The sequence below is a fragment of the Panthera pardus genome, unplaced genomic scaffold (assembly GCF_024362965.1).
Source record: "Panthera pardus isolate Hobbes unplaced genomic scaffold, ASM2436296v1 HiC_scaffold_6, whole genome shotgun sequence".
NCBI lineage: Eukaryota > Metazoa > Chordata > Mammalia > Carnivora > Felidae > Panthera > Panthera pardus.
Genome location: NW_026526991.1, coordinates 61,321,591 through 61,342,445, shown reverse-complemented (window position 1 = coordinate 61,342,445; position 20,855 = coordinate 61,321,591). Strand labels below are relative to the sequence as shown.

The following is a 20,855-nucleotide window of genomic DNA, read 5'->3' as shown; positions in this document are numbered from 1 at the left end:
AACGACTGGGCATTTTGTTAAAATGCAGATTCTGACACAGTAGATCTGGAGTGGAACCTGGCGTTGTTTTTCTGATCAGTTCTCAGGCGGAGCCCATGCTGGATCTCCACGGATTTTCAACAATGCGCCTGCATAAGGAAGGGGTACGAGTTTCAGAATTTGGAAGAGATGGGGGAGTATAGTTTGGAACACCCCTGCCCCCCGCCACAGAGGTACTCCCCTGCTCACATCCAGGCGCAGGAGCCACTTCTGGAATGCTGGTCCCCTTTTCTCCACACAGTTCCTTCTTGCCCTTCAAATCTGAGCCACATGTCACTTCCTCAGAGAAGCCTTCTCCAGCCACCCAGTTTAATGGGTCCCCACATTAAATCTGTGATCACCTCAGCCCTCTTCACAGTATAGGTGCCACGACTTGCACTTAACACATTTGCTTCCTTTTTTTGGTCTGCCTCATCCCCTGAAATGTAGGCCCTGGGGTCAGGGATCGTGACCGGCCTGTTCTTTCGTGAATTCTCAGTACCCAGAGCCTCGTAGGCAGCATATATGCGGTGACTATTGCTGAATGAATGAATGAATGAATGAATGAAGCATTTCCATGCTGAGAAGTAATCTGAATGGGGAGCGGAGGCGAAAGGCAATTAGCAAAATCTCCTTGGTTGAAGGAAACTGGGAGGAACATTGTATGAAGGACTTCGGAGAGAAGACCCAGGGAAAGGAGGGAGGCAAATGTGTCTGGGTAACAGATTGGCCTCACTGGTCCCAGGTGACGTGTCAGGCGTGGAGAAGGGGCCTGGAGGGAGAGGTCCTGCGGGCAGGGGCAGGTGCTGCAGGATCTCGAAAACCATTCCCCGCACCTCATGGGCAAAGTTCTTCACTTATTTATTCTTTCCTATGCTTGACAGATGCTTACTGAGCCTCTATTAGGTGCCAGGCACTGTGCTGCGTGTTGCATTTGCAGGGATGAACACCATGGCTCTGCTTCCTGCCCTCATAGAGTATGCAGTCTGTCAAGAGGGACTGACATTAAACCAATTGAATTGGATTGTCCAGGTTGGGCTAAGCCTACAAAGGAGAGGTGCATGATGAGGGGTGTGATGGACAGCAGAGAAGCTTCCGTAAGACAAGACAGGTCACCCCGAGTCCTGAGGGGTGGGGCTCTTCCTCGCCAGCCCCCAGACCCCTCGGCTTACATCCTGGACTTCCCTGCATTCCGCTGCACTGCCCCTTTAAGAGGCGCGCCTCTTTCCTGAGCAAAGGAGGTTCCGGGCATACAGCCGAGCCTGCCAAGGTTGTGGGCTATAAATCAATGCTGGCACTCCCTTGGCAGTGGGCTCTCCTCTGAGTTGCCCAGATGGCGGGCAGGCCTGTGGCTCCAGGGGCAGCCAGGCTCACAAGAGGGGGGAGGCAGGCAAAGTGGGGGCACAGCTGGGCCCTGGGCCCCGATGGCAGCTGTCCACCTCTGTCTGAGGGCCTTGGGCCAGAAAAAATGCCAAGGTCCTTCTATGCCAGTCACAGGGACTTTCTGACTCCTGAGTCACGAGCTGGCATTGACCTTTGGGGTCACAGTCCTCTCACCACCTCCTGGGATCCAGGCCTCACGGACATCCTCTGAGACCAAAGGCAATGGGGCTGTCCTTTCGGATGACCTCTCAGAGTCCTAGTCTGTTCTAGCATCCAACCCCCAAGTTCTGCCTGTGGGGCAGAACTCTTCTGCCCTCTTCCCTCTTGCTGTAGCCAAGGTGTGCTCTTTAACCCTCTGAAGGACAGCGGCTTCCCATTTGGTGGGGGTTTGGGACCTGTCCCCTCTGCCCTCACTTTAAGCTCCCCAGAAAGACAGGCTAAGATTTCTCAAGGTCAGCTGCAGAGGGTGGCACTCTGCCCTCTTGGGGGCTGGCATCCCTCAGCCACCCTCACAGGTGCTGTGACAGAGGGAACATATGTTGCTCCCACCCCAGAGGACAGTAACAACATCTCAGCAGCCACAGCCCCACAGAGCTGAGCTCAGCAGGCCTTGACAGACCTGGAAAGGCAGCCTCTTGCCTGGGCCCGGGGCCTGGGTTGTGTGTGGAGGGGGAGAAGCAAAGCCTGGAGACCCTTCCCACAAAGGAATAGACAGGCTTGACTGCTCTCCCTTCTCCCCCCTGCCCCCAAATAACCAACAATGTATCTAGAACAGTGGGAAACTCCTGGGTTATTGAACACTAGAGATTTCCTGGGACGTTCTTGCCCTCAAGTCCTCCTGTGAAAAGTCAGAGCTCCCAGGAACTTAGAAATCCTCTCACACACTCATTGTATAGATGAGGAAACTGATGAGGAAACCCCCATTGTATAGAGGAGTAAACCCGGGTCTATCAGCATTCAGGTTATTTCCACTCTACCACGTTTGCTTCCTGAATAGAAATCCCCTGAGCCACCAATAAGCAGGATGTATCATGTTCCAGCTGTGATAGTGTAGATGGAGGTTAGAGAGTAAGTAGGACTTTCTCAGAATGGCGGATTACAGAAGAGGAGAAGACGGAGTGAAGAAATTGAGTTCTCCAAAACAGTGCGGCGGGAGCAGGGAGGGTTGGAATTTTGCAGAATAGAATAGAGGCAAAGGGGACTGGCATGGAGCCCGAGCAGGGCCCGTGGGGCGTGGGGCTTCTGGGGTTCTTCACTGAGGACCTCCAGCCTTCACCCATTCCAGGCTTCTGGGAATCTCCGGTAGTTTAAATTCAGGCCTTACCTCGGCTGATTCTCTTGGCTTATTCCTTGCTCTCCTGGGATGGCTTATCTGGCTGCCAGAGTCATTTGCCGTCTCTAATTTGTGTTTAAATTAAAGTTCCCACAAACAGGGGCTTAATGTGCTGTTACCAAGAGCTCCCGGGCCCCCTGCAGCTCCGGGAAGTTGAGGGGGCTGGGGGAAGAGGCCGTTCTGCACGCATCGAGGCTGAGCCCACTGGGCATAGGCACCTGGGGTGAGTGAGCCAACTGGGTGCGTCCTGTCCTCACTGCTCTCCCCAGAATGGTGACCCCTCGGGGCAGGGCTCGTGCTCACAAAAGGCTTGGTGATGGTAGACTTGACAAGGGGCTCCCTTGGTGGTTGTTCACCCTTTTTCGGGACATTGGAAAGGAGGCAGGGGAGGTGCGCAATCAAAAGACGGCTGGGGGCAGAATGGGAGAAGCTCCGATTTTTAGCACTTACACAGTGTTCCCTGTGTGCCAGCGCTGTTCCTAGGGGCCTCGTGACCACAAACTCGCTTAACTGTCTCCCCAACCCTATGAGGTGGGGGGTTGCTATTCTCATCAGCCCCATTTTTATGGATGGGGAAACTGAGGCCCCGAGAAGTCAAGTACCCCGTCCAAGATCACACCGCTAGTAAGAGGTGGATCCGGGATTGGCATCTATGCGGTCTGGCTCCAGATTTTTTTTATGTGCTGGGCCACCACCGCGGCCAAGATTTGTCTGTTACCCTCCAACCTCTTGATCACCCAGTGGGGTTTCTCTTTGATTGCCAGTGTGAGGGAGACAGAATGATGCTCCTGTAGGCTCCTTCTTCCCTCTCTGAGTCACAGATTTCTCATCAGTAAGGTATGTGCGGGGATTCCAGGGCTCGGAAGCCTTGAGGAGATAGCTGAGCAGAGCAGCCAGCAGAGGCGGGCCCTGGGCCCCAGTCTGTTTCATTCCCCTTGGCCTGACCACAGCTTCCGGCTGCCTGTCCCACACTGCCCCTTGATTCTGCTTTCCAGGAAGGCAGGGATTCCTCATCCCTCAGTGAAAACCCTTGGTAGAGCGTTGTCCTTCATTCAACCTCTCTGTTCCCCGGGGGAGCCCCTGGAGAAGAGGGGTAATAAAGCTGACCTGGGTCTCTGAACCACCGGGGACCCAGTCCTCTGCACCCAGGTGAGGCCGGCCAGAGTTCCAGCGGGAAACAAAAGACACATTCAGAAGGGCTTCACGGAAGGGAGTTTCATGATATGACAGTTTGCAAGGTATAGACAGGATTCGGGGAACCAATAAGGGCCGATGAGGCACCAGGAAAGCCCCAAAGAGACAGGAAATGGAAATGTGCAGCAAAGCCTGATTCGAGCTGGGGTCATGAACCAAGGGCCACCCAGCAAAGCTGTGGCCACAGAGGAGCCCGAACCCCTGCTGGGACTCAGGCAGGAGAGAGAGCAGGCAGCAGGGGATGGGAAATAAACACAGTGGCTTCTCTCTCCTTTCCTGCCAGGACCCCTGCTGGCCAAACCCCACAGAAATCAGGAGGTCAGGAGCCCAGGTGATGCGGTCTGCTTAAGGCTGCTTCCCCAGGGCCCAGGGCAGCCCGGAGAACACAGGGGGCAAACAAAATAACCCGCCCGCCCCACCTGGGATCCCCATATGATGGAGAAGCCTATCTCTGCTGCTTTATCATCACCTCTGTCCCTGCCTGCAGACCAACAGTAACTGACAGGGAAGGAGATCCAAGACTCCTCGTTTGACAGAAACGGTCTGGCTCACAAGGAAGGTGCGGATCCAGGCAGAAAGAAGGTAGAAGGAAGGAGGGCTGCCTGGGCCAGGCGTGACCTGTGCCTGAGCGTGGGGAGAGGCCAGCAGGACAGAGCTGGGCGGGAGATGATGTCAGGTGGCGAGGCGAAATGACCGTACGACGTCAGGATTTAGTGCAAACCGCTGGATCCTGCTCCTGCCTCCCCTCTCTAGACGGTGAGCCCCTGGAGGGCAGGAATTTTGTCTTGCCTATCCTCCACAGCTAGCTCAGCGCCTCTTAAGTGCATGAATTAGAATGCTTTGGATAAATAAGTGGATAACAAGTACATGAATGAACAAGCCTAGTCACAGCTCAGGTGCACACCCCTGGGCCCTCGTCAGGGAGCACTGTTGAGCGAGTCACACGCCACACTCCTAGAGAAGTGTTATTTCCATCATCCGCCACCTCAGATTTTCCACGCGGCCAGTGAGTCACTGGCCGCTCCGGCCCACGTAGGTCTCCAAACTGGCCAGAGGCTGTGCTTTGATGGCACGTGTTCATACGTGCAGTGACTTCCTTTGGCCGCTCTCGATGAGGCAACGGGGGAAACGGCAAGTTACTTCATTTTGCCCAGCAGCCTTCCTGTGAGCTCTTTCTCCGGAGAAACCTTGATCCATGGCAAACCGTCTGCGGTATTCCCGGCTGGAGCCTTTGGCAAGAGATAGGAGGCCAGAATGACAGTGCCAAAGAGGCAGCTGAAGGATCGTCACCCTGGGAGCCACAGCTCTGGCTCGCTTTTTTTCCAATGGGCCATAAAGACTGAGGGAGGCAGGGGGAAGGGGAGGGGGGTCACCAGAAAAACAAACTAGAGTTCCCGAGTGCAGTCGCTGTGCCGAGCCCACCTGGTGCAGCGATTACGCGCAGACTGTGGGGCCAGGCAGCTGGCTTCCGCCTCCCCGCTCTACCACTCGCCGGCTGTGCGGCCTGGGGCAAGACACTCCATTACTGTGCCTCAGTTTCCTCATCTTAAAAAACTGTGGCTAACGCTCATGCCCACCTCATATGGCAGTAGAGAAGAGGAGATGGGTTAACAGTCATGAAATATTTCAGAGTACACGGTCCATACATAAATAATGTCATTACATACATACATTACATACATAATTCATTACATACATAAATTTCATTACATGAAGTTGAGCAGGACGCTTGGGGTCTAGCCCCACAAACTTTCTTTTTCTGGAACAAGGCCAGCCTTAGCTACCCCGCAGGTCTGTTGTGAGCAGGGAGCTAACGTATGTGAAAATTAGAACGTGTGAAAGCTTGTTATTTGTCGTCAAGACCACGGGAGCAGCCTGATTTAGCAGGAGGCAGCAGGGAGGGATGTTCAAGGACTGTCAGTCGTCAACTTCTTTTTTTTTTTTTAATGTTTTTATTTGTTTTTGAGACAGAGAGAGACAGAGCATGAGCAGGGGAGGGGCAGAGAGAGAGAGGGAGACACAGAATCTGAAGCAGGCTCCAGGCCCTGAGCTGTCAGCACAGAGCCTGACGCGGGGCTTGAACCCATGGACTGTGAGACAATGACCCGAGACTAAGTTGGACGCTCAACCTACTGAGGCATTCAGGTGCCCCAGTCGTCAACTTCTGATTATCTGCCTCATGGAGGTCCCCTTCTTGCCAACGTCGTCAGCTCTTTGGCCTGTTCAAGTCTTTGGTTGACAACATCCAGGCGTCTCACGGGTCCTTCCCACAGAGCAAGGGAAATGGCTGGTCCTTCCCTTCCCACCTGCGAGGCAGGTATAGCCAGTGGACACAAGCTGTGAGAGAGGGACACACACCTCTGTCTCAGCCCGCTTTCCTTTGAGCAGGAGGAGCAGGACAGGGGAAGGCGGCCAGGTCCTCTGTACCAGGGCCTTGGAAAGAAATGGGTTTGTCTTGAATGTGGAGAGCTGGGAATGAGAACAAATACACATCCCAGAGCAAAGTACAAATGATCTGCCACATACTGCTACCTATGGGATTTCAAAGACTCTTGGAGTCTCAGTTTTTCTCATCCTCAAAATGGGGATAATTATACCTAATTAAAAGGGTGAACATCGGTGACATATATAACTCCCCTGGTACATGGCTAGTCCAATAACTGGCAGCCACTTGAGCTAACATTTTGCATTATCCGCACACCATCCCCTCTGAGGGATGGAGAAGGGCTGACATCTATCTACACCAGGAAAGGTGGTGGCGACACAAGTGATTTATAACTCCAATGTTTATGGTTTCTTTCCAGGGAACATACTAAGGGTTCATGCGTTCGTTCATTCAGCAAATGTTGCAGAATTTGTACAACTTGCCGTTATTTTGCTCACTCGTATTTTTCTGGCTCTCACCACCGGAACTGCAAGGCTTACGAGGTCGGTGGTGGAGTCTGTGGAGTTCACTGGATACTTAGTGAAGACTGGCTAGGTAGGTAAGTGAATGGACGGAGCCCAAGGCACGTCTGCAAGACTGAAATGGCAGGTGCTCCTGGGTGGCTCAGTCGGTTGAGCGTCCGACTTCGGCTCAGGTCATGATCTCACGGTTTGTGAGTTCGAGCCCCACGTTGGGCTCTGTGCTGATAGCTCGGAGGCTGGAGCCTGCTTCGGATTCTGGGTCTCCCTCCCTTTCTGCTCCCCCACCCTTTCGTGCTCTGTTTCTCTCTCTCTCTCTCTAAAATAAACATTACAATTTTTTAAAAAGTAAAGTAAAAGACTGAAAGGAGGTAGGGGCAGGAGGCCTGCATTCTGGGCTCAGTCACGCCTCCAGGAACAAAACTTTCTCTTGACCTGGAGCCTCCACAGACCTTCCTTCAGCTGTGAGATACCGGAAGATCACTGGAGCCCAGACTCCAGGAACCTTTTCCCCAGTGGGAAGATATCCATGTAACTGCTTAGGTGTCTCTAAAAGACCTGGAGAAGGGTTCGAGTCCCCCACTCTGAGGAATACAGCAAGTGACCAAAATAAGGATGATAAAAAAAAGAATTGATGGCAAATGGAAGGAGCAGCCCCTTCTTAGTAACTTAACAGAGGGAGGGAAATTCCAGCTAGTGGGTATGTAACTAACATAAAAGAAGACATGACCTAAGTAAGGCCCTGCTTTTGTGGATATCGGGTGCTCCCACATGTAAGACACACTCGTTCTTGCCCACAGACCTCACTTTGTGTGATCCAGGCTGTCCAGAGACATAAGAGTAAAGGGTGGAAACAACCCAAATATCCATCAGCTGAGAGTGGATCCACACAGTGAGGCATAGCCATACGATGGAATATTATTCGGCCGTGAAAAGGACTGAGCTACACCGAAGTACTCGTACACGCTGCAGCACGGATGGCCCTCGCAAACATTATGCTAAGCGAGATCAGCCAATCACAAAGGCCACACATCACGATTCCCTTTACGGGGAAGTCCAGAACAGGGAAATCGACAGGGACGGAAAGCAGGTTAGTGGTTGCTTAGGGCTTGGGAGGGGGTCTGGGGGGACACGGAGGTGATAAGTAACGGGTATGAGATTTCTTTCGGGGGTGATGAAAGTTCTCAAATTGTGCTCATAGTTGCATGTTATCTGTGAATACACTGAAACCACCAAATCATACGCCTGAATGGCGAATTGTACGGTATGTGAATTATTTCTCAAGAAACCTGTTTAAAGAGCGAGCGAGCGAGCAAGGAGGGGAAGGGGCTTTGAGAGGGAGCAGGAGGGCTGTGCTCAGAAACAAAGCTCGAGGCCTGTCAGTCCTGGCTGCGCCCTCAAGCCAGAGCCTGCACATCACACAGGCAGGGTTATGGTAGCCCCCAAGCCACGACTCGGGAAGATAAATTGGCCCCAGAAGGTATGGGGCTGGGTCTCTTCTCCCCTGACAGCTCCCTCTCTGTGTTTTTTCTGGCACAAGAAACATTCTGTCTTCTTGTATAAATAGGGGAAATTTATGATAGTTTTCCCCCTTCTCCTCCCTGGTGGGCTACTCAGAAGGGGCCTGGGCGGGAGGAGGGAGATATAAATGTGGAAAGACTTGAAGGAGTCAGGGATCTTGGCTCTGGCCCCCGCTCTCCTTTCCCTCTGCATGTTTGACCATCTGCGTGAGGAGGCGGCTGGAGAAGAGGTGCAGGCCCAGAGAGGCGGGTCTCTGAGGCAGATATCCAACAGGAGGGGCACAGGGGAAATTAGGGAAGCATGGCTTGGCTATCCCGAAGCATATCAGATGAGATACAGGCCCCCTGCCTGGTTTGGGTTATTTCTGTCCTTGCTGCTGGTTGAGGCAGCTGATGGGGTGGGGAGAGAATTCATCTTGGATTCAGAAAATGGACAGAAAAACGAAGTGTGACCTTAAACAAGTCACGTCCTCTCTCTGGGCCTCATCTGTAACAAAGCGGGGGGTGGGGGGGAGATGAAATCGATCAGGGGGTCAAAACTGGTTTTAGCTATGGGGTCCTTTCTCTAAATAAAATCCTTTCTTTAAGGTTTATTTATTTTGAGAGCGAGCAAGCATGAGCGGGGGAGGGGCAGACAGGGGGAGAGAGAGAATCCCAAGCAGGCTCCCCGCTATCAATGCAGAGCCCGATGCAGGGCTCGAACTCACGAACCGGGAGATCGTGACCTGAGCCGAAATCAAGAGCCGGACACTTAACCCACTGAGCCGCCCAGGCGCCCCTCAAAATCTTAAGTAGCAACGCAACAGCTAACATGGGGTGTCCCGCTGAACTTCTTGGGTTCAAATGAGGGCGCGATGAGAAATGCCGAGGCCCCTGTCATGACTGTGAAGGGGTCTGGCCAAGTGTTACATGATCTCCAAGGTCCCCGGTCCTTCTCCGTCTGCAGGAGGGGACTTGCCCCGTATAGAGAACTCGGGCTCTGCACACTCGAGGTTGGGACCCCAGTTCTACCACTTACTGTGTATCCACTGGCACATCACTTATCTCCTCTGGGCCTCAGTTTCCTCACGTGTAAGTGAGAATAATAGTGATCCCTCTCTCGGAGGACTGTCACGAGGGTTATATTAACTAATGTGCGTCATATCTGGCACTCAGTACATGTCATTATTGTAACTATTCCCTGACCTGATGTGATCCTGCCGGTGAGTCTGAACCACAAATCTGGTGTAAGGAGGTACGTCAGGAAAGACGAAGGCAAAACTGCTGTAAGAGAGAGGCCCCCAGACACAGGAACTTAGAGAAAATAAGTTTATTCTTCGTGTAACAGTCTCAGTGGAGCACTTCTCGACGGCAGGCAGTTCGGTTCCACCTGGTCAGTCAGAGACGTGGCTTCCTTCCATGTGGTTGCTTTGCTCTCTCTTAAGGACTTCTCCTCAAGTGCATGGTCAAAGCTCAGTCCCAGGTGCATCGGGTCCAGCTCGCGAAAGAAGAACTTACCCAATGTCTTAAGGCTCTGATGACATTACTTGGCTCCCACTCCCCTCTGGCCACACCTGGCAGCAAGTGCAGCCACGAAATGGGTGTCCAGCTGCAAGGCCGTCTGCTTTCAAGCAACAAGGAGAGAAGGGGTTTTATTGAACAACTAGTGGTCTTCATCCAGGGCTCAGACCCACACCTGAACCACCCTCTTCCCCTTCCCCTCTCAAAGGAGGGGGGCTAGAGACCACAGTCCAGAAAACAATGTGATCCCCCATGAGGTCACTGTGCTCCCCGATGGCCGTCATGCCAAGAACAGCAGTCACAGGACAGTGACTTGGAGGCCTTGCTCCAGGGAGAATACCCCTCCATCCATCTTCTTCACAAACATGTGAGACAAGCTTCTGCCCCCACTGCCCATCTGCCGCTTTCTCATGGTCCTGTCCCATTCTCTACCCTCTGTTCCCAGTCACTAAGTGTGACTACAAACGCGGGGACACAGTAGGAATGGGAGGCGAGTCCCAGGGAAGGGAGGAGGCCATGCTTTGCAGGCAGCTCAGGCACGGGGGTCAGTGCCGGGCAAATCCAGCTACCAAATGTGTGACCCGAAATGGGGCAGCTCTCTGAGCTTCAACAGACTCTTCTGGAAACAGGAATAAGACACTCACTTGTCAGGGTTGTTGTGATCATCGAACAGGACACACCCAGTCTATAACCCTGTGCCCGGGCACAGAGTAGGTCCTCAAGAAACGTAACCGATTTTACTTGGCGCCAGCAAAGCCAAACTGATCCTTGCCCCCTGGCCTCATCCAGCCTTTGCATGGCCTTTTCTCCCTCCCCTTCCTGGCCAGTGTACCACTCCCCCCCCCCCCCCGCCCTCTTCATTACCCCCATCCTCACTGCCTTCCCACCTGAACCCACCTGGATCTGTGTTTTCCACCTCCGGCAAGTCTTCCCTGACTAAGCATTCCAAAACATTCCCACTTAGCCACTTCCCACCCCAGCCCCCACTCCAGAGACTCACTCTTGACCCAAGGGGGGTATGAGACCGAGAAAGTAGTTCCCCCAGCATGGGCCGCCACAGGGAAAAAAAGAAGTGACTTCCTCTTGAAGTCTCTGGGCACTGAGAGGGACGGCCAAGCCAAGAGCCACAGCAGAGGCTGGGGAAGAACTCAGGCATCCCAGCCTCCAGAGCCCCAGGGCTTCATTCTCTCCTGCCCCCACTGTGTACACCCCAGCTGTTAGATCAGTGGGTTGAGCTGATCAGGCTTAGAGAATCCATTGAGCCCTTAACGTTGAAGGGGTTCCACGCCTCTATCTCCAACCTTCTCAGGTTAGAAAAGCAACATCCATAATAACTAATGCTGACACAGTACTGCCCACTCTACTGACACTGTTCCGGGCACGTCACACACATGGACTCATTTCACTTCCACAACAGCCTGTGCGCTAGGACTATTAACTCCATTTTGCAGATGAGGAAACTGTCGTCTGGAAAGGTAAAGTAACTTGCCCCAGGTCATACAGCTAGCCTAAGGCAGGGCTGAGATTCAAAACCAGGCAGTCGGGCTCCAGAATCCATGCTCTTAACCACTCTGCTATAATAAGAGCTAGCACCGGGGCGCCTGGGTGGCTCAGTCGGTTAAGCGTCTGACTTCAGCTCAGGTCACGATCTCGTGGCCCGTGGGTTCGAGCCCCGCGTTGGGCTATGGGCTAATGGCTCAGAGCCTGGAGCCTGATTCTGTGTCTCCCTCTCTCTCTGCCCCTCCCCCGTTCATGCTCTGTCTCTCTCTGTCTCAAAAATAAATAAATGTTAGAAAGAAATTTTTATAATAAGAGCTAGCATTTACTGGTAGTTTCCAGGTGCCAAGCCCCGTGGAAAACACATCACGTGGATTTCATCAAATCCCAAACAACCCCTGAGATAGCTACTGTTAATATTATTCCAGTTTTACAGATCAAGAAACTTAAGGGAGCAAAGTTAAGCAACTTGCCGAAAGTCACACAGCTAGATAGCTTCAGATCCCCTAGCTGCTTTACCCCACATCTCCCACCCTCACCCCCAGCTCCTCCTTCTCTAGGTGGGTTTTAGCACCTTCCTTGACAAATCTGCTTTACCCCCACAGCCCACAACCCTTATCCTCCTATGACTCCCATGCATTTCTGTCTTTTTTCCTCCCCACTCCCCCACCCCCACCCCTCCACAGTCCCCCATCCCTCCACCAAAACTACCCCCAAACCCTACTGTCCCTCTCCCTCAGCTCCCCTCTGCCCTCTCCCACATTTGCAGCTCCCACAGAATCAGATGAATTTCACTTAAAAAAAAAAAGAAAGAGCACCGGACGTTCCCCAATCTGGCCCCCACTGAGCCTTGATCTCCAGCCCCCTGGGGAGGCACCGCAGTGACTAGGCTGGAGAGTCAGAAATAAAATCCTCATTCTATTCCCCCACCCCCACTTGCCATCACTCATCTGGGAATCCAGGGCGAAGAAGGGAGCTAAAGTGCAGAGCGTTCATTTAATATTAACAAATTGAAATGAATTCTTTTAATGCCAATTAACTTGGAGCGGCCCCTTATTAATAGTAATTTAGATTCATACTTGGGAGAAGCGGGGGACGGGGGCTGGGCCAAATGTGCCCAGAATGTCAATGTGATGACGGAGCTGGAGAACCCGGAGGGGAGGGGCAATGGCAGTGGCAGTTTTACTTCTGCCCAGTTGGGTTCTGTTTCCCTCCGGGAAACAGACAAAGTCGCAGGAGGTGGATCTTTGGGAAACAGATTACTCTAACAATTTGATTTTTGTACTTGCACTGGATCTAAAGAGGCTGAAAACCTCATCACACCATTTTGATGGTTTACTTCACAGTACTGCTAAATAAGAATCTCCTCAGAGGTGAGATTTACCCCAAACTATCCTAAGCCAGACCTCTCAGACCAGAAGTGATCGAGTCTCAGGCCAGCTCGCCCTTCCTTCTTTGTGTCGGTTCAAAGCCAGAGCCAGAGATCAAAATGGGGGTGCCCTGATCCCTGCCACCTCCACCTTAATCAAAAGTAAAAGAGAGGACTAAACATTGTGTTTCTTCTGGGAATCCTCTTCCAGAAGGTAAGAAACCCAACAGGCTTACCCTGAGCTAGCTGCTGACATTTAGGGGAGGTACAAAGATCTGCTTGTACTTTTCTTAGAATTTAGGGAAAAGATGAGAATTAAAATTTCAACTTTGTGTACCAAAAAGTTGCCCAGGATAAAGGCAAGGAGAAAGAGCTCAGTCCTAGACTAAAAAGTCAAACAGAAATTTTTCTTTCCCTGATTTTGCTGGCTCGATGGGGGAGGGGGGGAGAACTAGAACCCTGAATGTAGGCTTTGACCCAAGCAGGACATTGCTTCTTCCTAGGTGTCCCTCTTTGGCTGGCAGGGTGAGTCAAATTTGAAGCTGGGAATTGTGGAGGTTGGGGGTGAGGGTCCTGAAATGAAGGAGAAAGGAGTGCAAAGGAGGCTGGGGAAGGGTAAGCAAATGTATAAAATGGTGAAGTTTATTAAATAAAAACTTTAAAAACGGTTTAACATGTAAAGATTAAATTTAAAGAACAAGTCAGGTTTTAAAAGGAGGTAAAATACATCAAAATTGAGAGATTAAACAAAAATGAGGATAAAGCATAAACTACTTCAAGTAAATTATTCTTCAAAAGAGGAGGGGGTTGGAATTAATCAAAAGAGACCTTGTTCACACCCCCATAGAGCTTCCCAAACAATAAATTCATTTACCAAACAAAAAGAGAAATCAACACAAGACTAACAGTTTCACACGGAGGGGAAAAAAAAAATCATGGAGATTCGGCAACAGCTAAAAAACGAGTGTGGAAGGAGAAAAAAGAAAGAAACTTGAAATCCATTAACTGATTATTGGTAAATATTGAAATTGAAAAATGGGATGGAGAAAGGCGGGAAATTGACATCATCAGAGAAGTGAAACTTGCAAAAACAGAAGGTGTAACTCACCCCCAAAGAAAAGTAAACTCTCCCTAAGTAGACTGCTCCTCCCCAAAAGAAGGAAATACAAAATTGATCTAAAAAGTACCACCCACCCTCCCCTGAGAAAACTATACTAATCCGAATTTAATCTTTGCCCAGATCTGAAATAGATTATACAAACAATAAATAAAAGGATCCCTTCCTTTCAACTGCGAGAAAAAGAAAATCGGATTTAAACTGCGTAATGGGGCAGGAAGGGGGACGTAGTTTGCAGGTGCCAGAAAGGATGGGGGAGGGGGTGTTTCAGGGGTGGAAGACCGGCTTACCTTGCTCTGGAGCGGCGGCCGCCGTACAGAAGTGGGCGCGGGACCCTGCGAGTGTCTGCGTGTTGGGGATAAAGAGGAATAGGGGCTCCGGGTGCCCCTGCTCGAGAGAGGAGAGTACAAGGACTAGGGGTACCCACCTCCCCACCTCGGCGCGTCTCCCTCCCTCCAGTACTCAGGCCTAGAGAGCTACTGAAAGTTACAAATTGCTTCCATTATTAGCTCATCCCGGGCGTCCTGGTCATTGGCCAACCCTGGACCACGTGGTCCCTCGTACCAATCGATCGAATTTCTAGTTGCAATTCTCTGTCTGTCCCTTGGCTCTGGGCAGGAAAGGGGGGGACCGGTGGCGCGGGGTTTAGGGAGGGGCTAACGAGGGGGGTCTCTTCGCCCCCTCACTCTCCTTCTTCGCCTTGTCCCGGCCCTGAGTGGCCGGCCCAGAAGGGGTTGAAAGAATGTTGTTCGCTGGGACACACCCGGGAGGGCACACACTGGAGGAAGCTAACAGACGTCGCCAGGGACCCAGGGTCCTCTCCTCCCAGTCCCCGGGCCGAGCCGGCCCCGCTGGCCACTCCCTCTTACAGCGCCCACTCGGCCCGCGGCGGTCCCAGGGCAAAAGCAGCCTGGCCCCTTGTCCCGGGCGCTTGAATATCCTCCCCGGATCACTGCTTCAGCCCACACTTTGGGGAAGGTGCTTCCCTGGGGCTCGCTCCGGATCAGGCGCCTGCGCCCTCAGGGGCAACCCGACTGCCAAATTTGCGCCCCTCCTGGGACTGTTTGAGAGAAGGACAAACTTTTGAACGGATTAAAAATCAAGAGGAGTCCGTCTGGGGCAGGTGAGCCGGGCTCTGGAGGGGTGCGTGCGTTTCCGCCTGAGGACAATCTGTCTCTCCTCTCTCTGTCTCTCTCCTCCTTACTCCATCCCGCTTCCCCTACCGGCAGATACTAATCTGCCCACCCTTGGAGGAATTTGGGTTGGGGCAGGGCGTCTGTCAAATAAATGGGTCCAGAGCGACTTTCCTCCCCCGAGTTTGGGGACTCCGGTGGCAGCTGGCAGAGGTAGGAGGATTACTTGTGAAACTGGGGAGGACGAGAGAAAGTGGGGGCCTGGAGACCCAAAGAGTCTGGTTTCTTCTTTCCCCAACCGCAACTTGGTGGAAACTTCAGGAAAGTTTTTTGAAGGAAGGTGGAGAAGAGAGTAGAGTTGGGGTTTTGACGCTTAATGTGGGAAGGAGGGCTGCGGTGATCCCCATACTGGAGGAAGGATCTCTTTGCTTATCTCCCAGTCAGGGTGGATTGTCAGTGTCCCGAACCTGCTCACCCAGCAAACTCTTAGAGACGCTTGGAGATCCCCACAGGGTCTCCCGGCGGAAAGGGAGAGAAGTACTAGCCGAAAATAGTTTCCCACTCTGCTGGGGTAGGGGGCGGGGTTATCAGTCTAGAGCCTCAGCTCGGGAAGACCTCGCCCCTGCTGCCCCGGGACCTTTCGCGGGCATTATTTTAAGTTAATAATGACACGAGAGAGGGAACAACTCCCACATTTCTTCTTCTTTTCCTTGTAAACCCATTTTGATCCAGAGACCCATCTCCTTGAGATGAAATCAGAGGAGTGCTTCTCCCTGCCACCCCCCACCCCCAGCACAATCTTCCTACTTTCTCCAGCGCTCAAGGGAGGGCAAAGAGATGAGCCCCTTACCCAGTTCCGGAGCTGAGATTGCCCCTCATCTACACACAAGAGAAGTCCTGGGAGGAAGAGATGGCTCTTCTAAAAGGAGTCAAGTTGCAGAGGGTGGGTCGGGAAGGCGCGACTGAACTTGGGGGTCCCCGGATTGAGAGTGGGGGGAGTAGGCAAGCCAGGGCGGGGGCTTGCGGCGTGATCTGGGAAAGCAGGTGAGGGTGGAGGCCGCTGCAGGTGCACTAGCAAGGCGGGGCGGAGGGGGGGGGTAACTCTCAGAGCCCTGTGTTCTTGGAAGGGGAGGCCTGGCCCAAACCGGATGGTCTCCGTTGCACCGGAGGTTTGTGCGTCCTGCCCTAAAAAACCGGGCAGGCTGCTGAGGGCAAATTTGAACCAGTTCTTGGAAAGGGCCAGGAGGCGTTGTGCATCCCAGGAGGGAGAATTCCCACGCCAGCGCGTGGTGTCCCTGGCCCCTGCCCAGCCCGAACTTCCAGAGGCTGCTTGGCCCTGCTCTGTTAGGAGCTGCAGAATCGCCCAGGCCTTTGTTTTCGCTGCGCCCGGGGTTTTTCTGCTGGTGATGCAGCGGCTGGCTGTCCGGCACCTGCTCCTACCCGAGCCCCCGGAATTGGGCCCTCCTGGCTAAGAGGTTTAGGAGGGTCGCAGCCCCGCACTGCCTAGGGACCTGGTCTTGAGAAGGACTATCCAGGGGCAGACATGAAGGTGATTGATACCCAAACTAAGCCCTTTTCTTTCCTCCCGTTCTGTGGCCCTACCACCTCTCCAGCCCAGAGGACTTGAGCGGAAGGTCTCCGGCTGCCCCAATCCCAGAGCTGATAGGGCAGCTGCCTAGACGCTGGGTGCACCAAGAGGAGGTGCCTGGCTCTGGGCTTTGTCCCCCTCTTGATGAATCCAGTCTTGTTTTGCCCCTACCGCCCCGACACTCACCCTACCTCCTCCCATAATCTGCGGGGCTCTCTCTCTTTTACTCTTCCCTTTCTTTTCTTCCTCTTTCTCTTTTTTATTAGGATTGATGGAGAGACAACAATTTGGCAAGGCTCCTCTAAGCCTGTAGTGGGGGGCTGTGGACTCGGCCCTGCCTTCTCAACTAGGGGGAACCGTCCCATTCCTGGGCCTTTGCATTTGGCCCCCAAGTTGGGGGGAAGTGAACACAGAATGGCATGAAGGATGGCTGGCCTGACACAGGACAGAGCCCCAGCCTGGGGAGGGGGCAGTTTTAGGCTAAATTTCCATTGCAGAGAGAGGACTTAGAAACAAAGGAAAGAAGGTTGAGGAAACAGCACAAAGGACTAGAAAATTTGAGAACCACAAAGATAAAAGACCAGCGAGGGAAGAAAAGATTCGAAAAAGCCCCAGAGCTGGGGACAGAGGAAGGGCCTCCCGGAGGCTGAGTGGGAGAGAAGAGAAGATGAAAAAATTTTGATAAGGGACAGAACAAAGGTGCAGGATTCGCCTGTTTTGTGAGGGGGGGAAACGACGGGAAGGGAAAGCAAAGGGGTGAAAGGAGGGAGCTAGAAAGTAAAAGAAAAGGGAAGGAAACAAGAAAGAAAAAAGTAAAAGCAACAGAAGACAGAAAGAGAAAGCGGGGAAAGGGGAAAAGAAAAGGAAGGTGAAGGGAGGGAAGAATATAGAGAAAAAAACAGCGAAGGTGGGGCAGAAAGAGAACAAAAGAAGGGGGGGAAATGAGAAATAAAGAGAGAAAAAGAAAAGGAGAGCCGGAAACCAGCCTAACAGAAAGGGGATCCTGATTTGGAGGTGCACAGGGAGGGAAGGAGGAGGGAGACAGGCCGCGGTGGCCCAGCCAGGGTCTCCCAGGCGCCCGGGCGCCCTACTGGCTTCCCCTGGGGCTACCTGGGCCCTGGCCTCCCACCCCGGCTGCCCAGGACCCCAGTGGTGCCCCGGAGGGAGGTGGGGGTTCAGCCGTCCCCTTGCGCCCAGCTTCTCCCAGGAGAAGCAGCTGACTGAGCTGGAAGAAGGACTTCTTCCTGCAGCCATGCCAGCCTCAAACCCAGCACAGCGGGCCTGGAGGCGCAGCAGGTCAAGATCTGGTTCCAAAACCAGAACGCGGAGCCGAAGAGGCGGTTTAGAGATGGGGTGACCAGTGGCCACACAGCCCTGGCTTGTCTCCTTGCCCCCAGCCCCGAGAGCCTCCACCCTGACCTTGCTGGCAGAGGCTGGCTGCAGACTGACTGCTTTTGTTCCGCCCTGTGACCTTGGGCCTCAGTGTGATCTTAGGTCAAATGTGTCCTTTGTGCTGGAGGGTTCTTCTGTAATTTTGGTTCGCCTGTCTGTATTTGCGCGGGGGAGAGAGGGGTGAAGATGAGGCCTGGTCCTCCCCAGCAAGGGCATGTTCATTGGTGAGAAGAAAAATCCTCCTTTGCCATTCTTCTCTCTCTCCATGCCCCAGAAAACTTCCTGCCAGGGCACAAGGTTTCTCTACACCAGAAAGGATTGTGTGAACTTGTAAAGAGCTCGGCATGAGGTTGTCCAGTGCTGGAGGAACCGGAGAAGGAACCTCAGTTTGAAAGAGAATGAGGACGTTTCCTACAGGGGCAAGTGGAGTTGAGCTTTGCAGGATATAGCACTGAACCACACACACAAAGACGTTAATTGGCAAAGGGGCTTTAGACTGCGCTGCAGAGGAATGAATTTGGGGTTATTGTGTGTCTGTGGCGCGTGGGGCCTACACTCCCACGCCCCGTTCATTTGCGCCGGGGACAACTGCCCAGTTTGATTCAGAGGGTCTCTTAAAGCCAATTAGGTAACTCCTTTGTTTCCCAGGAGTGCAGAGGGGACACTGCCATTGGGCTCTCCTTGCTGCCTTGGCCTCTGCCCGTTTCTGCTTGCTGTTGTTTTCTGCCTCACTGAGGGGTTTGGGGCGGGGGGGAGGGGGACAGGAAAATAAAATGTCCCTCCCCACTCCCCTAGTCCTTCCCTGTACCCTACCCCCACCAAACCTTCTAGCTGCTGACGGTAATGAACTCCCAGGAGTGCAGAGGGGACAGTGGCTGAGATCACCCAGATCTTCCAAGGGCAGCACGAGCCTTGGGGATGGGCTTGAGGGACCTTCACATGGCCAGCTGGTGTCCACAGTAAGCCTTGCAGCCCCTCTCGGGCGGGGGGGGGGGGGGGGCTCGGTCCAGTGCTTCCCAGCACTGCGCTTCTAGACTTCCTCCCCTTCTCTCAAGCTACTTCTTTCCTTCATTTCCTCCTCCCCCCCTCTCTCTTGCTCCCTTCCCTCCTTCTTCCTGTTCTTTAGGTTCTCTCTTTCCTTTATCATCTAGCCCAGGCTGGGACTCTTGTACTGTCTTTGTGCCCCCTGCCCTGAGGCTTTGCTGTGGGAACTTCAGGCAGGCTAATAACCTGAGGCCTGCCCTCAGGAGTTCATGATGTGGATGCAGTACTGGGACTGGGAGATGAGGGGCAAAATGGGGGGTAAGCTTTGCTAATCAGGTGCGGGATGAATCAACTGGTTTTCTCTATCAGTTGTGATTAATAGAGACCACATCCCAGTGACTCATCCCAGGAAATCTTTCCCCACCTCACCGATCTGCTGGCCTGCCCCTGCCCACGGGGGTGGGGTTGCTGGTGTCCCCAAGGCCATTCTCTCCCAGGGCGAGTGAGGGCCTCCAAGAGCTCCCCTTGCCTCAGTAGATGGGGGTGCTGGGGGTGGGGGAAGAGAGGTCAGTGATGCCAGGTCAGAGCCTCAAACTATTAAAGAAGCAAAGCCTGTTTCCCTATTCCCGATGCATTTTAGGGGTCCTCTTTCCCTTGGATGGAGAGGCTGCTCCTCTCTTGGCTCTTGGCTATCTCTCCGAGGAACACACCCCTTGATTAGCCAGGCCCGCAGCCATCCCCATCTGCTCTGCTGAGAAGGGAGGCCACTCATTCCAGGTCTTGGTGGAAGGGATACAGACTGCCCAACGCAGCTTCCTTGCCTCAACTGGCCCCTCAGGGAAGGTGGGAACCTCCTTCACTTCGCAGGATCCGGAATCTCGGCCGGCAGAGCGAACAGCCGCGCTCTGGAGCCTGACGCCGGAAGAAGTTTCTGCCATTGCGCTCTCCTTGCTGTCTCGGCCTCTGCCCATGTCTGCGTGCTGTTGTGTTCTCCCTCACTGAGGGAAATAAAATGTCCCTCCCCACTCCCCTAGTCATTCCCTGTACCCTACCCCCACCAAACCTTCTAGCTGCTGACGGTAATGAACTCCAGCTTCCAGCCTTGCTCATAAGCTACTCACAGTGAATTCAAATTCTCTTCTGGGGAGGAGGGAGGACAGATGCTCCTTCCTCGGTCCTCCCTTGCTCAGTGATCCATTTTGAAGGCCTTTTGGGGTCAAAGTCAGACCAGATTGCTTCAATTGGTATAAAATTAGCATCTTAAAATCACACCCAGATTTCTAGCATCCCAGAATAGAAGTCTTGGGGCACCTGCCTGGCTCATTCAGTGGAGCATGTGAGTCTTGATCTCAGGGTCGTGAGTTCAAGCCCACATTGGGCATAGAAATTACTTAATAAAAAAAGAAAGGAATAGAAGGTCTTTACCCAGACCCACACCTCTTCTCTGGCCTTTCAAACCCATTGATGATATAAAGGCTTGTGGAGGTGGAAGAACAGAAGGGAAATGAGCAATTTCCTCCATCTAAAAGTCAGTCATTTCAGCTGGTCATTCTACTGTATTTATTTAGTACTTACTATGTGCAAAGCATCACCCCTAACTCAGTTTGTCTTGACTGTCGAAAGCAATTCTTGCCCCTATAAGGCTTCAGTGTGTGTGTGGACAGATCTACAAATAAACAAATCAATGGAAAAGAAAGTCTGGACTCAGGCTGATTTTGACTGCAGCCTTCCATGCGCCTGGTCTCAGAGCCCCTGGCTTCCCAACTCCCGCTGCCCAGACCCAGTCGGTGCAAAGACAGGACGGCCCTGGGTCTCCTCTGTTTCCCCCACTGGAAAAATACCAGAATGGGGAGCGAGAAACATGCACTGGGATTGGCAGACAGGAAAGCCCTGAAATAAAGGGTTTGGGAGGGTCAGCAAAAG

At 52.9% G+C, this 20,855-nt stretch overlaps 2 long non-coding RNA genes across 2 annotated transcripts; one reads left to right on the top strand and one right to left on the bottom strand.

The window, feature by feature from the left end:
* Positions 1–9,646: 9,646 nt before the first annotated feature.
* On the bottom strand, positions 9,647–14,449 carry LOC109249235 (uncharacterized). Its single transcript, XR_002072496.2, has 2 exons — positions 14,126–14,449; positions 9,647–9,952 (listed from the first exon to the last, which is right to left on the bottom strand). It is a non-coding gene; the product is annotated as an uncharacterized LOC109249235 (long non-coding RNA).
* Positions 14,450–14,844: 395 nt separating this feature from the next.
* LOC109249236 (uncharacterized) lies at positions 14,845–20,628 on the top strand. The gene is made up of 2 exons (XR_008419541.1): positions 14,845–14,958; positions 16,823–20,628. It is a non-coding gene; the product is annotated as an uncharacterized LOC109249236 (long non-coding RNA).
* Positions 20,629–20,855: the final 227 nt, after the last annotated feature.